The sequence below is a fragment of the Diabrotica undecimpunctata genome, chromosome 3, assembly GCF_040954645.1.
Source record: "Diabrotica undecimpunctata isolate CICGRU chromosome 3, icDiaUnde3, whole genome shotgun sequence".
NCBI lineage: Eukaryota > Metazoa > Arthropoda > Insecta > Coleoptera > Chrysomelidae > Diabrotica > Diabrotica undecimpunctata.
In genome coordinates this window covers 126,335,064-126,353,743 of record NC_092805.1, presented here as the reverse complement: position 1 = coordinate 126,353,743, position 18,680 = coordinate 126,335,064, and the positions used below count along the sequence as shown (strand labels likewise).

Sequence of the window (18,680 nt, the reverse complement as noted above, 5' to 3'; positions counted from 1 at the left end):
ATAAAAGATGAGTTAGAAATAAAGAAAATAAAATAATGTGATGCTAACCCAAAAACCCAAAAGATTCTCTTTAAAAAAGATCAAATTTATTGAATGTGAGTAAAAGTACAGTTGCTGAAATTTTAAAATCAAGTAAATTTAAATCATACAAACCCCAATTTACACATCCTTTAAAAAAAGACATGTAGAAAGAAGGTTCGAATTTTCTGCGTTTATCAAAGGAGAATTTAATGATAACCGATTTATGACTGTACTTACTATTTACAGTCGTCTAAAAAGTATGTCATATTATAACATGCTTTTCTCTGACGAGGCAACGCTTATATCTAATGATAATGTAAGTATTTAAAATCATCGATCGTGGAGCTATGTTAATACCAATTTGAATATCAAAATGCGAGAACAATATTCGTTTAAAACAAATGTATGGTGTGGTATGTATAAAAACATTATTTTTGGGCAATAATTTTGAAGCAAAGCTTCTATACTGGCGTTGTATTACTATTTTCTCTATAGTAAAATGCTGTAGTAAAAAGATGTAATATATCCTCTGCATAATAGAGAAATTCCCCTAAGTATTATAAAAACTATCTGTATCTGTAGAGTAGGGAGGGCGAGTCAAGTTTCACAGCACTTAGGCCACAATTGATCCATTGTGCATCCTCCCAGGGAGCTGTCACCCTTAGCTCATTGTCCATCCTGCCATTTCTAGGAAGGTGGTCAAGTCACCAGGAGACATCTCTTATGTGGGCAGGTGTGGGCCAGGACTCGCCGAACGCGTACTCTCGTATTAACGATAACTCTGGGCATTCACATAAGACATGCTCTACAGTTTCGTCTTCACGTTCACACTTCCTACATAGAGGTGTGTCTGCTAGCCCCAGTGTGTGGAGGTGTTTGCTTAGTTGACAATGACCAGTTAAAAAACCAACTGCCAAACGTAGGTTTTTCCTGGTCATTCCCAAGTACTTCTTTGATGTTGGCTCTTCAAGGTTACTTAGTGTTACCCTGGCAAGTTTACATCCTTTCCCTTCTTCCCATCTTTTTACGGTTTGCGTATGGGAGTGACATTTGACAATTTCCGCGATTGTTGTAGTTGACCAACCAAAAAGATCCCCAGGTCCTAAGAGTCTTAGGCCTGCCGCCTTTCTAGATAATTGGTCAGCAATGCGGTTCCCTTTATTCCTATTGTGTCCTTTAACCCACCTCAGGATGATGGTATTACCATCCGAAGTTTGAGTTAGTGACTCGTGACACTCCATTACTAAACCTGATGTGACACGTGGTCTATTCAAGGTTAGTAGCGCTTGTCTGCTATCTGTGCAGATCATTATAGTTTTCCCTGCTATACCTTTTTGGGTTATCTCTTTTGCGGCTATGGAGATACCAGTCAGTTCTGTCTGAACTACGCTGGCATTTTTGCCCATACCCCACTTTATTCTTAGGTTCAGTGATCTGGAGTATATCCTGCATCCTGAGCCTTCTTTCATTTTGGAGCCATCGGTGTATATGCAATAGGCATTTGCCACGTTTGTCTCCATATACTGTCTTGTTTCAATTTTGTAGGGTTTGTTAAAGACAAACTTTGGTTCAATTGAGTCGCAGCCTGCCTGTAGGAGTGGTAACGCATCCAGCTCTCCTCGCCAGAAACGAGTTCTCAATTGTCCCATTCCTACATCAAGGTTTGCACCAGCTGAGCGTAGTCGCATCATTGTCACTAGCGCCACCTCTTTGACATATATATCTAGAGGCGTGATGCCAATGATCAACTCCATTGCAGCAGTTGGTGTTGTTTTCATGGCACCTGTTATATTTATGCAAGCCATCCGCTGAATATGGTTTAGTTTGTTAATCGCTGTTGCCTGTAGCACTTTTGGTACCCAAGCAATAGCTCCGTAAGTTAGCATTGGCCTAATGACAGCTTTGTAGATCCAGGCGTGAGGCCCCAGGTGCGTCCGACCATTCGTCGACACTGCTCCTAGGCAATATATGCTCTTTTAGCTCTACCATCTAAGTGTGAGTTCCATGTTAACTTCTTGTCAAGGGTAATACCAAGGTACTTCACCTAACACCTCGTCAGAAAAATTTAGACTGTAGTTTAGAATCCTTGGGGGCATTAAGCCCGTGATTCTTCTTTTCCTGGTAAAGAGGACCATCTCTATAAAAACTATTAAAAATATCTACCAAAAGAACAAATAGAAGTCAGAATAGATACTTACAGTACCTATAAAAATAAGCAGCTGAATAAGACAGGGAGGTTCATTGAGCCCTTCGCTCATTAATTTAATTATGGATGAAATCATCAAAAGCGTTAACAAAGAAAGAGGATACAGAATGGGAAAGAAAGAAGTAACAATACTCTGTTACGCAGAAGACGCAATATTGATAGCCCAGGATGAAGATAGTCTGCAAAGACTGGTCCACAGATTTAACATAAGAACAGAAGAATTTAATATGACAATCTCATCTCAGAAAACTAAAAGAATAGTAATCAGCAAAGAACCAACCAGATGTAAAATAGAAATTGATGGCATCAGTATAGAACAAGTAATGGAAATAAAATACCTTGGAATTTCACTGTTCAGCTATAGAGACCTGTACAAACAAGTGAGAGACCAAGTACAAAAAGCAAATAGACTGTCAGGATGCCTTAGTAACACTTTATTGCGAAACAGACACATTAGTACTGAGATAAACTCAAGAATTTATAAAGCCAGTGTGAGACCAATAATGACATATGTCTCAGAAACAAGACCCGACACTGCCATAACACAAAGGCTACAGGAAACGGCAGAGATAATAGTACTGAGAAGAATTACAGGAAATAGACTTTATTAAATATTGTTTTTAATACATATAATATAATTTTTTAGAAGTAATAAATAAATAATAAAATTACTTTATTTAATTTTAAAAACTATATTTAAATTTTAAAAACACAGAAAACTTAAGCTTAAAACTTAAGTATAAAGCTTCGCACTAGTGTACTTTACCACTTACTGAAGATACCTTCAGTTTTTAAATAATCAGTTGTTCGATTTTCTTTATCATTTGATAGTGTCTAACATGTAACTGTAATATAAATATTTGAGATTTGCCCTATATACTTTTAACGGTAGGATTATAGGGTGGCACATTGGCCTTTGAGGTTCCCAGACCCCTTAGGACTTCTTTTTGTAGGGCTACTTAAAACAAAAGGTTTATTTTAAGAGACCATTTCGAAGTGTTGATCATTTTGTGAGAGTAATAAAAGAAGAATGTAAAGCTTTTTCACCCGATTTAATTAAAAATGTCATTCATTACTTTAATCGAAAAAGAATCACCTGTTCAGAAAGGGACGATAACTATATTGCAGTTGAAGTTAAGTTGTAAACAATATTACTTATATCTGGACCTCAGAGCCAAACAGTATTAAGTCCACTTTTTTCCTATTTTTAGGTTATTATTGTTCCTGTAGTATTTTTTTCCGCCCTATCCAATGGCAATGCGTATTAAGTCCAATTTCTTTTCGTTTTCGAGATAGCTGTAGATTATATATGTTAAGTCCTCTATTAAATAGAACCAAACAGTATTAAAGGTTTTCGATACTGTTTGGCCCTAAATGATATCCAATATGTAGGTATTAAGTCCAGATGTGAGGTTAGTTAACTGGACTTAATACTGTGTTGTTTTAGTGTACATCAGTTGTCATAATATTAAGTCACATTATTTTGTTCATTCAGTTAACAGAAAAAACGTGATAAAGGCGCTGTTTTAATATTTAATAAGTGTATATGAACAATATGATGACATCGAGAGGCCAAAGAATATTACAAATTACACTAGCACAAGCCCAGTGCAACGAAATATCTGAAAAACCTGTTATAACCTCACATTTGCCTGAGGAGAACGGTAATTAAATTACATGAAATGTGTGTATCAAAACAAATTTTATTATTTTTTCAATTTTAGCTTTTGTTGCTGTTGCTGCTAACGCCGAAGAAGCTGAGATCGTTATGGAAATATATCCAACCACTAATAGCGTGAAGGACATCCCTCATGAAAATTTGAAAGTTCTTGCAACTGGATGTGACAATGCTACAGAGGATATTATTGCTTTGAATAATGATGTGTACAATACCATATTTTTTAGTAAAAATAATGTGCCTTCTTCCAATAGCGAAGAAATTCTGAGAGAAAATATAGACGGGTGTGAACTACCAGAAAATTCACTAGAACATTTTGTTCAAAGCAGTGAAAAGGATAAAAATAACGAATTCGAAACAACTTCAAAAATTATTGTTCAACATGATGACGATAGACCTTACTATAGAGCAGCTGAAGTAGGTGCAAGTGTGTTACATAAAGAAGTCTATACTGAAGCTGAGGATCCATCTTATCTACCTAATGAAAGCAGTGATACAAATGAACTAGAAGAATAAGAGGAAGAAGTAGAAATACGAGACACTAAAGGAAAGAAAAGAAAAAGAAATACTACCAATTGGAAGAAAAACATTAGAAAGCAGAAGAAAGCTGCTGGTGAAGAGTATCTGTCAGCCACCAATAAGCTTATTGGAAAAAATGAAATGAGACCACCTTGTCGTGAATGTAGAAAGCAGTGCAAACAGAATATATCAGTTGAGAGTCGTGCTCTAATTCACTCACAATTTTGGAATGGTACCATCGAAATTGACCAAAAAGGACAATTTATAGCTAGCTGTATCGAAGAAGTTCCAGTTGAGCGTGTACGTGCTAGAACGGGATCTCGTGCTGGAAAAAGAATAATGTCGTTGAAGTATTTTTTTAGTGTAAATGGTAAGAGGCTAAGTGTGTGTCGTACTTATTTTCTTAACACCTTAAATATTTCACAAACTACTGTACGTAATGCATTAACGAAAAGACAACTTGGGGGAATTGTAATACCTGATCAAAGAGATAAACATGAACCCTCTAATAAAATATCCGCGAACATAAGAATCATTATCAGGGAGCACATACAGAAGTTTCCGTGTATAGAATCACATTACTCCAGGAATAAATCCCAGAGGATGTATTTAGGGAGCCATCTCAATATTTCTATAATGTATCGGTGCTTCTATGAAGATTGTGTAGAACGTCAAATTCCTAAAGAACATATTCCCAAGCAGTGGTTATATAATGAAATTTTCAATTCTGAATTTAATTTAGCCTTCAAAGAGCCAGGAAATGATACATGTGACACATGTGATGGGTATGTTATCAAACTCAAAGATTCTGTATCCTTGGAAGAACGCCTTGAATTACAAACTAACTATGACTCTCATCTTTTTGATGCAGATCATCGGTACAAACTAAAGCGACAGGATAAAGAGACTTTTAAAACCGAAGCGAACACCAAAATACTTTCGGTGGATTTACAAAAATGTTTACCCACTCCTCTACTAACGAATGCTCAGAGCTTCTATTCTCTAAAGCTATGGACTTTCAATTATACTGTATACGATGCAATAGAGAAATTAGGATATTGTTTCACCTGGGATGAATCTATAGCCGGACGTGGTGGAAATGAAATGGCTTCATGCCTTCTGAAATACATTAATTTAAATGTAAAAGAATCAGTAGAAAGGATTGTTATCTGGAGTGACAACTGTCCATCACAAAATAGAAATATTCAGATGATTATGTGCTCTCTTTCGATTCTTAAGCTGAAACCTTCAATAAAATGCATTCAACATAAGTACCTCTTAAGAGGACATACTCACATGGAGGTGGATAGAATTCATGCACGAATAGAAAGACAGAAGAAGGCTTCCAGTCAATTTTCGTTAATAACTCCGTGGGATTGGCAACAGCTTTTCAGACTTTGTGACAATAAATTGGAGGTAGCGGAAATGGAAACCATGGACTTTAAGAACTTTACCCAGTTATCTGAAGAATCCAGATCTTATTTTCAAAATAACAAAAAAACGATAACTAATCAAAACTTTTTAATATCTAAAGTTGTTCATATGAAGTTTTTAGCAGAAACACCTGGAGTTTTACATTTTAAAACAAATTTTAATCAAGATAATTTTGAACAAGTTGATTTCAATAGAGCAACCAAAAGACTACCACGCAAAGGAAAATGTAATGATAATTCTAAGGAAGTTGTTCTCCATGCCAATTTAATTTTGAAACCAATAAGAGACACACTTAAGCCTATTTCAACTAAAAAATATAACGACTTGCAGAACTTATTACAATGAGTGCCTAAAAGATTCCATGAATACTTTAAAAATCTTCCACATGGTAACCTCAAGGAGGACGACTAAAAAATACAATGATATTTATTATGAATTTTCTGTTTTAAGTTAGTTATAATTATTCCTTTGTAACATTTAGATCTGATTTCATTTATTTTAAAAAATAAATATTTTTGGTGTCTTTTTGCGTTTTATTATTTAATTGGAATTGATATGATGCCGTTTGTACTTTGCATTGTTCTACTGTGAGTTTCTTAATTAATAATAGTATCTAGTCCATCGTATCTACAGATTAGTACGAGCCAAACAGTATTAAGTCACAAAATATGGTATTAAGTCACAAGATATTAAGTCCATTGTTAGAACCAAAGAGTATTAAGTCCCAATATTAATTTAAAATTATTTAAATAAATTAAAGTAAGAGGTTAGTTATTATCAGCTTTGTTTATCTTTAAAAAACATAACTGGGAAAATAATAATCCGTGTACTCCTATTTACAATAGGAATTTGTTCGAAAAATACCATTTTTCAAAATCTTCAAATTGTTCTCCTGTAAAATTTAAAATACAGGACTATCATACCGTTTGGCTCTGAGGTCCAGATATAGGAATTATAAACGTAATTATTGCTACATTGATAAGAAGATTATGTTACTACTATTTCATATTCTTTTTCAAAAATGCGCCCTACTCACTGCCGCAAGATATTCAAATCTTCCCGAATTATCCACATACACTGGTCGTTCATTTAGAAGAACTTCAGCGTCACTTCTAGTGAATTCCGAAAGTGATTTATTACAGGAATAAAAAACACGACAGTTGGAAGTCGCCTACGGTTTCCAAGGGATATGTAGACAGTTCTATTAATGCCAAACTATCATGTGCTATCAGAATTCTTTCCGAAAATACTATTGGCGATAATTTACCACCATATTTGAGAGCTCCTCTTATCAAAGAAGTTGATTTAATTATTTTAACAATACTTTTAATTAACTATAACATGTGTAGCTCAAATCAATTCTTTAAAAGCATCTAAAATGGGATTAATATTGAATATTAATAATCCAAATATTTACTATTTACTATTTAAATGGGAATAAGCCACAATTAAAGATTAAAGTACATTTATTGATGTTTCAATTTCCACTTCGGAAATCGTTCTCAAAATACAAACGTTAGTATTTTGTACTAATATTTGTATTTTGTACTAATATTTCTACTTATGTTTGTATTTTGAGAACGATTTCCTTAGTAGAAATTGAAACGTCAATAAACGTACTTTAACCTTTAATTGTGGCTTATTCCCATTTAAATAGTAATTACTTTAACATGCCACAAGAAAATAGCTTCCGAACAATATTAATCCAAATATTTGCACGATTTAAGATCACTGTAATGAAATAAAATTTTTATTTGTAGTGTTTTGTTTTTGGAAGTTTTATGTTATTCAAAAAGTAAAATAATCATTTGTTAGTTTAATATTTAACTTAAATTAAAAAAATTCTATTATTTGCATATGCACTTAGTGACTTTTATTTATTACTATCGTAGAAACAATATTGTACGGCTAGTAAGCGCAAAAGTGACTCCAAAAATTTATGGTACCAATCCACTAGACTTTTACAAGCTGGTATAGGATTCCAGAATTCTGGAATGGGCATCATCAATAAATGGAGTATGTACTCCATTTATTGAGGCACTTTGATTCTCTTTGTCAAGTCTCAGGATTTGGCCTAGGTAGATATATTCCTGGATTTGTTCTATCTCACTGCCATTTATAGTTATACGTCTGGGGTCATCTGTGTTTGTCATAATTTTTGTTTTTTTTTTTTTTTCATATTCATTTTTAGGCCGACGTATTGGGAGTTGGCTGCTAGTTCCCCCATCATAATTTGCAGTTCCTCAAATGTGCTCGGTATAATCACTATGTCGTCACACTATGTCGAATCTGAGGTGGTTTAACTTGTTGCCATTAATGTTAATGCTATAGGTTGACCAATTTGTAGTTTTGAAGACGTCTTCTAGGGCTAGGCTGAAAATCTTTGGCGATATTACGTCTCCTTGTCTCACTCCTCTCCAATGGGCCAATGTTGATAATGATAATTAATATTTAAACTGTAATACCAAATATAGGTGCGAAATAGGTATGAAGAAAAAACAAGAATAAAACATATTCGGTGAATTTGACTGAATTTAGAGAGAAAATGTTAAGGAGAACAGATACGAGTGGAATAGTGACAATGACTTATCTACCTAGTTGAAAAAAGCACGAGATAAAACCAATTCATATCGAATGATAGAATACGCATCAAACGGCACAAATCTAGAAAAATTTAGTATTAAATCTATATTGTAAATATTGGAATACTTGGCAACGCTGCAAAAAGTTAATCTTATGTAAATGTACCTATATCTAACCTTACAAAACAATTTATTACGATGCTTGTTATCAATAATAATAAATAAAGCATTAGAATACATTGTATTTCCTCTATAATTCAATTAAATTAGATTCCAGTTAAATTTAATAACCCTGTTGTTATATAGTACATCTATATAAAAAACCGGGAGACCTTAGTAAAAATAATAATTATTTTTTCTTATCTTCCCCGGAATGTTTTTTCTGCAATGACTCTTCATTTTTTAACAATGTTAAGTCCAATACATATATTGTAATACACTTTCCTTTATCTCCTGCTTTTAGATTTTACAGGTTTAGGCAAAATATGGTCTAGCAACCAGGGGGGGGGCGAGTTAGATAATTCGTTATTAATAATTAAATTGTTTAAATGATTGTATCTCCTAAACTATTAGAGATAATTTAATTTAAAAAAAAAATGAAAATTATTCCTTTTTAAAAAATGAACAAATTTCGTGAAAAATAATTGCAAATAGGCATTCGATGGAGCTTTTCCAAAAATAACTCAGCTTTCATACGTGCGATTAACTTTCAGAAACCCCTTATTTTAAACAAAATTAAACAGCAAACTTTGAAAATCTGGCTAATAGAAGTTATAGAACAATCTATAACGAATAGTTTAAGATTTGGTAAATGTTTCTATATTAATTTTTATAATTATTAAGATATGGAACTTTTAATAATGCTTTCTGAGGCGGAAGGTCAGCTTGAGATGAATGCGGGTGCGCCTAAACCGCTCAAGTAAATCAATTTTCAATATCTCGGCAAAAAATTAACATGGATAGAAACATTTACTAAAGCTACAAATGTTCGTTTTGAATTGTTCTATAACCTCCATTAACCAAACTGCCAACGTTTATGGCTCAATTTTGTTTAAAACTCTTATAAATAAGTTAATTCCCCACTTTTTAACCAAAATTTTAACTATAAACTGCTATCACTTTTTTATTTATAATGATAAAGTAATATATGCATTTCTGAATCTACAAGAATTTTACGTACATATTACATAACAATAATTTTGACTTATTATATAACTTCCAATAGCCAGATGTTCAAAGTTTGCAGTTTAAATTTGGTTTAAATCTCTTATAAACAAATTGATTCGCAACTTTTTAGTGAAATTTTTAATATGCAATAGTTATAACTTTTTTATAATAAACATAATAAAGCTAAAAAAATAAACTTTAAAATGAGTTAATCGCACGTATTAAAGCTGAATTATACTTGGAAAAGCCCCATCGAATGCTTATTGTTCAATTGTTTTTCACAAAATTTGTTATAACTCCGGTTCTAACAATCAGATCAAAGTTTACCAACAGTCGTTTTGTTCATTTTTTCAAAAGGAACAATTATCATTTTGAAAAAATTAAATATCTCTAATAGATTAGGTGATAAATCATTTAAACAATTAAATTGTTAATAATAATTTATCTTATTTATTAAAAATCGATTCTACGTACCAAAAAACATAAAAAACGTCAAGGTACCGAGGGGACATAAAAGTGCATACACAAAACACATCTGGCTCCTAGAGTAATAATAAATAAGAAGGTCAATATTAAACACAGTTTGGTTTTAGAAACGGGGTGAAAACTCCAAAAGTACTATTTGCACTGCATGTGTTGCTGCAGAAATGCCAAAATCAACGCAAATATATCTTTGTAGTTTTCATTGATCATAAAAAAAGATTCGATCGAATACAACAAAATTTAATTAAAATATTAAGATATAAAACAAAATTAATAATAGTGATGTGAGGATCGTAGAAAAATCATACTGGAGTCAGACCGCATCCATTCGTATTAGTGGAAAGTTGACAACAAAATGTATAATTCTAAAAGAAGTCACACAAGCTTGCATACTGTCCCCACTTCTCTATAACCTATATTCTGATTAAATATTTAAACAAGTTCTACATAACTTACAGTAGAAGATTATTGTAGAGTAGAGCGAATATCATTTTAAATAATATTTTTAAAATTGAATAAAGTAATTTTATTATTTATTTATTATTTTAATCACACGTCTAATTTTGATAAATCCGTTGTGAACCTATAGATGATTTAAATAAACAAAGAAAAAATATTTAAGAATTACATAAAATCGCTGTTCGTTAAAATCCTTGTTATAGATTTTAATAAGATTGACGCCGTGTCGTGGTGCTACTTCTGTGACGCTAGCCTCAGCATTTTACTATAAAGAGCTCCGCTTCAATTAATGGAATTCTTATAAATACAATCATATAAATAGGCGATACAAATATATTCAAACGTGCAACGTCGAAAGAAAGTATTTTAAGGAACTAGAATGCTAAAAAATGGGACATTTTCAACAATTTTTGTTGTATCCTATCTATTATATATGACAATCAAACTTGTTTTTATACTACTATCTTGCCTTCCCAATTGGAGGAACAGTGGGTTAAGTATTGTTTGGTCCTGTAATCTACATTTTTTGGTTTGACTAGGCGAGACCTTCGGCGGATGGCCTATCAACTGGCTGAAAGGAATGGCATAACGCACCCTTTTGTTAAACACAACATGGCAGGTAAAGCGTGGCTAGACCTATTCATGAAAAGGCATAAGAGCCGACTTTCAATTCGTAAGCCAACAGGAACCTCATTTGCAAGAGCTGTAGGTTTTAACAAAGAAAATATGTCAATGTTTTTTGACAACTTGAAATTGAATATGCGTTCGACAAACACAGCTATCGAGCAAAGAGAATTTTCAACGTTGATGAAAATGGTCTTACAGTAATTCAGAGTAAAGTAGAACCAGCCATTGGTCTCTGAGGAAAAAGGCAGGTAGGCTATTTTACATTAGCAGAAAGAGGTGCCTTGATAACAATTGTAGTCTGTATGAGTGCTGGTGACGACGATGTTTCACCCAAGGTGATATTTCCTCGGAAATACATAAATGCTCAGTTGCAAAAAGGACCTCTTCCAAGTGCTGTCTTTCTTGTGAAGCCATCAGGATGGATTATAACAGAACTGTTTATAAAATGGTTTTACCGTTTTTTGAGGACTACAAAACCATCACCTGTTCTCCTAGTCTTTGACGGACATTTAAGCCACACCAGAAATATTGACATTATCGAAAAGGCTAGGCAGAACCATGTTACATTCATCTCTTTACCGCCTCATTCGACTCATAAGTTGCAGGGCTCAGATAAATCTTTTTTGTCTCCTTTAAAGACTTATTATAGTCAGCTGATTAGGCAATGGTTGTTAATAAACCAACGCCCTCTAACAGCATTTGAAGTAATGGAAGTGTTTGGCAAGGCCTACATAAAGTGTCAAACGGTAGAAATATCCATCAATGGGTTTAAGACAACTGGAATTTTCCACTGGATAGAAACAAGTTTTCTGATGCCGAAGTTCATTGCAGAAGTTCAAAAAGAGAAGCCTATTGATCTAGATGACAGAGATTGCAGAAATGCAGACTTAGACGCAGAAATTGCTAAAAAGGTTCTGTTAGAAAAAAAAAACACTTAAAGAAAACTCACAGAAAGAGTGTAAAAAGTATAAACCTAGTTCTGAGGTCAAGAGACAATTAGATTTTGATATACACAAGGGATCTTCATCTGAGGGAGAAGATCATTTCTCTCTGAAATTAGTCTCTTTAATTGGATTCGTTTTAGGACCAGTCAAATGTTCAAGTCAGTGACGGGTAAACAGTGGATCAAATACCTAATGTGTCAATGTTGGGCACATGTTGATTGTACCAGTGCGGAAAAAGATGATCACATATGCGACTTCTGCCAGTAAACTAGATTCAAACTTAAAACAATCAAAGCCTACGCCTTTTATGAAAAAAGCTAATTTATTTTGATATATTTTTGTATTTAAGTCACATAAAACTTAGATTTGTACACAGTTTGTTAATCAATCTATTTTAAAAATGAAATAAATTTATATATTTATGTAACTGTGAATTATTTCTACACCAGTGATAATCCATTAGACTTCTAGGTGGTACGAAATTCGAAGAAAAAGAGGGGACCGAATTTATAGCACTTCTTTTAAGTGCCTATTTTGTCATACAATATATATTTTTAGAATATTTCAAACTAAGAAAAGTTACTCCTAAATAAGGTTAATTTAGTTTTTTTCTTAAATTGGAATTCAAACTACTTTAGTATAATCCACAAGGAAACAAAGTTTCTGTATTTGGCTGTATACCATATATTAAAAATTTTGAATAAAATCCTTTATAAAAAGGTATATAAAAAACCCAGTTGGGCTATGTTGCATTGACAAAACGTTTTCGGAATAAATATTCCATCATCAGTGTCAAGTTAATACATGGATGTAGCCACTAAATATGTGGGTAAAAACCCTTTAAAAATTATTAAATAAGATTTGATCTACATTATGTCTAATTTACAGTTAAGATGTTAAAGTTACCGTTGGATTGGTAACAGGGCGACATATGACTCTACATTAGTTGCGAGTCCTGAGACGGTATGTCTACGAGGACTTTGTCAAAGCAACTCAAGCAGTTCTTCTTTTAAAATGTTGCGTTTTCGCATCAACGGCGCTTAATGGGTTTAAGCTAAAAATATGACGATCACAATATACCAAATATAATAGAAATCATTAGACCCAATGCAAATATTGAAATGATAATCACTGCTATTCCACGGTATGTTCCAAACCAAACTTTACATAATGATCTAAACCTACGAAACGTAATAGAAGTCATTTGGTCTTAATGTAGTATCTTATATTTTCTCGAAAAAATGTGTAGAATTCTTGATATAACAGTTTTAGACTGGCTAATGAAAGTGATAGTAGGGAGTTAGTTGCACTGACAGTAGGTCTTATAAAAACATTTTGCTTGTGCATTTTAGGAAAGCCTACAGTCGCAGATGTGGTTCTGCTTTCTGCGCATTTTTTAAAATTTGTTATTCATTAAAAATGGTCTGGACATCTTAATTAGATTTCCTAGTGGGATCCTTTTCCATTTTCTTGTGTTCGTATACATAAACTTTTTAAATTTACTGTTGTAGACAGTACGTACCTACTGTTGACGACTAAAATATCTTTATCAAAATTTTTTTTTCTCTCTTTATAAGATTTAAGAAATTGACAATGGTATCCACTACAAATCCTTCTTACAATAAATTTCCAATTGACTCTATCTATTAACTACCCAGATTGTTAATTGCGATAAATAATTAAACAAATAAAAGTATTTCAGCTCGATAAATATATACATAAAGTTAGCTGGAAGGTGGGTCAACTGTCACATCGGGAGTTATGATCTGTTTAATGATGAGTTACTTCTATCTTGACATAACAGGAGTATCATGTAAGATTATTTCTTATAAATACAATTACACAAGTTTAATTAAAATTTATTAACTTCATTACAAACACATTACACCATTGTTACATTCCTCCAATGCAAATTTGAATATTTATAGTTTTGTATCATCCGTTTTTTAAACCTTCAACAAAGTTTCTAGATAGTGAGAAAGGATTAACAGTTATTACTGTTTATGCATACACTGATGAATGCTTTATTGACAAAATGAATGTTCCTAAAGATTTATTACGGGGATAGACAAGTGAAACATATGCGCACATTTTGTCGAAATGAGTGGGCCCTGTAAATCATGTCTGTTTAGTAGTCCCCTGCAATCAATAGGATGTATGAGCTTATATAAAAATAACTTCTAAGCAATACATCTTCGGGACTCAGCGATCCTCTAAAGAAACTATCAGGTAATAAATCATCAGGATAACTGATAAGAGAAAACGTCGTCGTCTTTTTAACACAGGAATATTTTAGATAAGTTTTGGGACTGTATAGTTATGAGTATACTGTAGGAAGAAAATCACAGTATATTTATTGAAAAAAATACTGGATTACAAATAATTAACATTTTCTTGTATATGTTATTTTCGAATATAATCTGGCAGCTAGCAGGGACTATAGACCAGAGAAATTAGCAAAAAAAGCCTTTTTCGTGACACTCTTTGATACAGATATCTAACTGTTTTTGATAAATTTGGTGATCAATATGAAATAAACAAACTATGCATAAGATTAAAGGTCATTTTTTACTTATAAAAAGAAAAGTGACACAATTTTACTGAAAATCCTTTAAAATGAGAGTTTTTTAAACTTATTTTTGTTAATTTGTTGCTTAATTATTGCAAAAATAGTTTCAAAAGTCGACTTTTTGATAATAAAATTGGTAATAACTTTTCTACAAATGCATAAATTACTTTTTTTCGCGTGGGAATGGTGACAGTATTACAAATATAGCTACAAACATTTTAAGAAGTTTCACTTAATAGTTGTTTTTAGTTGCATGTTTTTTTTAAATTTGGGATACGTAGTTACCTAGATTATAAAAATGCAATTTTTTAAGTTGTGAATTGTTCATTTCAGCTAGTAATTTATTTAAACAATTTAAAATCAATATTTATTTTGCAAAATTTTACTTTTCTCTTATTACTATTAGTAGAACAGGTTATAAAATGATTGGTAACTTAAATATTTATGTATTAAAGTAATAAATAATATCTTTTAATAAGAAGTTTTACAAAAAAAAATTTCATTTAAAAATCAAATCTATACGTGTTAATTTTTCTTGAAATATGGTTATCATTTTTACAGTTACTTTTCTTGTCTCAAAATAATCGATCCTAGCACTTCTTCTCAAATAATCCATTTCAACTGCCAGCAATCTTGTCTTCAGGTCTGCATTAATTTTCTATACTTCAGAGCCATAACAAAGAACTGATTCAACCATGGTTGGCCCTATTCTTTTTTTGTTCCTTTTGGAAGTGTTGCGATCCTACCATAAGGAGTTCAGACATCCTACAATTTTACGTCCCTGATTAATTATATGTTTAATTTCGGTTTCTCCCAAGCCGTTCTTATCAATGAGTGCACCTAAATATTTAAATTTTTCCACTTGTTTGATTTCCACATCCTCGTTTATCAACATTTCAAAACTTGAATCTGAATTGATAACCAAATATTCTGTTTTCTTCATGCTGACTTGTAACCTCCATTTTGCATATTCTCTATATAGACGCTTTATCATAAATTGGATAGGATTAGGACTTGGTCATCCGAAAAGTTCAGGGAAAACAGTACGTCATTTCCTACGGGTATTCCCATACCTGTCAGTGGTTTTTCCAATTTTGGAGGGCTGACGGACATACTGCAACCTTGTCTTAGTCCTTTAGTTACTTTTATTGGCTCTGATAGTCTATTTCCGATTTTTGGGTAAGTAGTGTTATCCCTGTATACTTCTCTGATTATTTCTAAAAGGTAGGGACTAATGCCAAGTTGTTGTAAAGCTTGCCACAATTTAAGTCTTAGAACTGTAACATACGCCTTTTCTAGGTCGATGAAGGTACTTCGGTACCAACCGATATTCTTTTTTCTATTAATTGTTGGAGTATAAACAAGTTATCAGTGCAAGATCTACCAGGCGTAAATCCACTTTGGTTTTCGCTAATTAGATGTCCTACATTATCTTGTATTTTTCCATTTATTATTTTTCCAAACAATCTCCCGGACGTAGGTAGGACACTTAATCCTCTGTAGCAGATAGGATCTTTTCGATTCATCATCATCATCACTGGCTCGACAACCCTTTTTGGGTCTTGGCCTGTTCCAGGATTCTTCTCCATTCTGATCTGTTTCGTGCTTTCTTTCTCCAGTTTTTTATTTTTAAGGTTGTTATATCATTTTCTATTTGTTCTAAGTATCTCAGCTTCGGTCTTCCTCTTGTTCTTTTTCCTACTGGCATCTGTTTGAATATTTTGTTTGTTATTTCGCCTTCTTCCATTCTTTCTACATGTCCTATACAACGCAGCCGTCCTATTTTAATGAATGTTATATTATCCGGATCCTGGTATAATTTGTATAGTTCAGAGTTGTATCTTCTTCGCCATATTTCGTTTTCTTTTGTGCCCTCATATATGTGTCGCAAGATTTTTCTTTGGTGGCTAACAACGTTTCCTCTCTTTTAGTGAGTGTCCAGGTTTCTGAGCTTTCTGAGTTTAAAATCTTTTCGATTACCCTTTTTAAATATGAGCACTTGGTGAGCGGTTTTTCATTCAGATGGTACTTTAATTTGTTGGCAGCATTGATTCATTAGAAAAGTTATACGTTCTATTAGGAGTAGACTTAAGTAACTTTACAGCTGTATTGCCAGGTCCTGGAGATCGCCCGTTTTTCATTTTAATTAACGCAGTACCGGCCTCGTTGTTAGTAGTATTAATGTTACTATTTGTTTGTCTCTCCATACTGTATTTCTCTCCCATATATTCCAATCTGGACTCTTGAAGTAAATTTTTATAGTGATTTTCCCACTTTTCTATATGAATTAAGTTGCAACGAATTATGGGTGTTTTTATTTTTATCTTTCTTTCTTTCTTTCTTTTTCTCTTATATTTTAAAAATAATATGCATAATTCAAGAAAAATTAACGCGTATAGATTTGATTTTCAAATAAAAAAACTTTTTTGTAAAATCTATAGTTAAAAGATATTATTTATAACTATAAGATAAAAATATTACAGTTATCTATCATTTCATAACCTTTTTTCTTCTTCTTCAGGTGCCATCTCCGCTACGGAGGTTGGTAATCATCATAGCTATTTTAATTTTTGAGGCAGTAGCATTTAATAGTTGTTTTGCGCTGCATCCAGACCATTCTCTCAGGTTCTTGAGCCATGAAATTCGTCTTCTTCCGATGCTTCTTCTGCCATCTATCTTTCCTTGCATTATGAATCGCAGGATGCCATACTTCTCGCCCCGTATCACATGTCTGAGATACTGTAGCTTTCTTTCTTTAATTGTCAGTTCAACTTCCTTCTCTTTACCTATTCTTCTCAGTACTTCATTGTTCGTAACTTTATCTACCCAGGAAACCCTCATAATTCTTTTATAGGTCCACATTTCAAAGGCGTTAAGTCGTCTCATTGTGTCTAGATTTAACGTCCATGATTCCACTCCATAGTATAGTACACTGTATACGTATAACCTTTTTACTACTAATAATAAGAGAAAAGTGAAATTTTTCAAAAAAAAAATCTTTATTTTAAATTGTTTAAACCAATTACTCGGTTAAATATTAATTCACAAATTATATAATTGCGTTTTTAAACTGTATTCAACGAGGTACTCCACATTAACCCTTTCAGTGCGGAAAATGCGATATCGCATCCTCTGAATGTTTCATAGACTGCGGAGAGCGCCATATCGCGTGTTGCTGAGATACATGTTTAAATGGAAACCACCGGTTCCGCAGTTTGCAGAGGTGCACAAAATTTATTCTACCTGTACATTTACACCTATTCTTCGTAATCATTCGGTCCGTTCGGGAAGACATGGGGGATTTACCGATAATATAATAAAGTAATAAAACATAATTAACTAATACCGTCATTATGTTTTATTACTTTACTTCGGTTGGAGTACCAGAAACTGAATTCACTACGAATTTTGACCATGATGAACGGCATGTGGAATGCAATTTTAGATTCCCTTGCCGAGTAATTCATCAAGCTGTTTGCTCCGTAAGTTTTAGGAACCGCAGTGGTAAAAATTTGAATTCGGTTTCGCCAGGTAGAAATCGTTTGATTTCTCTTTTTGTTTTTAGATGGCGTAGTAACGTCCGTGTATAGTTATTTTGATAACTATTGTCTAGGTCGGGAAAGATTTTTGTTTTGGTTCAGAGTAGTGGCTATACCGCTCTGAGGAGACCTAAAGAGGTCGAAATACGTAAAAGCGGCTGTCGCTGCCCTGTATCAAAACAAAAATCTAATACCGTCATTATGTTTATTTGAAGATATGAATTTATAACTAAAGGCTCGGTGAATTTTTGAAAAAACTCTGGTTTTAAGGGTAGTAGGGCATTGTATTTTTTTTTAATTCGTGTAAAAATGCCATCTAACTAACTATCTAAACTAACTATCTAAAGAAAAAAATTACTTCCTACATGTTGATGCATCTGAGTTATTTTAAATGTTTATTTGCTTAAAATCACAGTAATTTTGTAAACCTATTTGAAAATATTTAGTATAAA

At 32.8% G+C, this 18,680-nt stretch overlaps 1 protein-coding gene across 2 annotated transcripts in view; it reads right to left on the bottom strand.

Moving 5' to 3' along the window:
- The window catches only part of rols (zinc-RING finger and ankyrin repeat domain-containing protein rolling pebbles), a 307,552-nt gene that overhangs the window by 163,685 nt on the left and 125,187 nt on the right, over nucleotides 1–18,680 (bottom strand). The gene's annotated exons all lie outside the window — the stretch shown is intronic.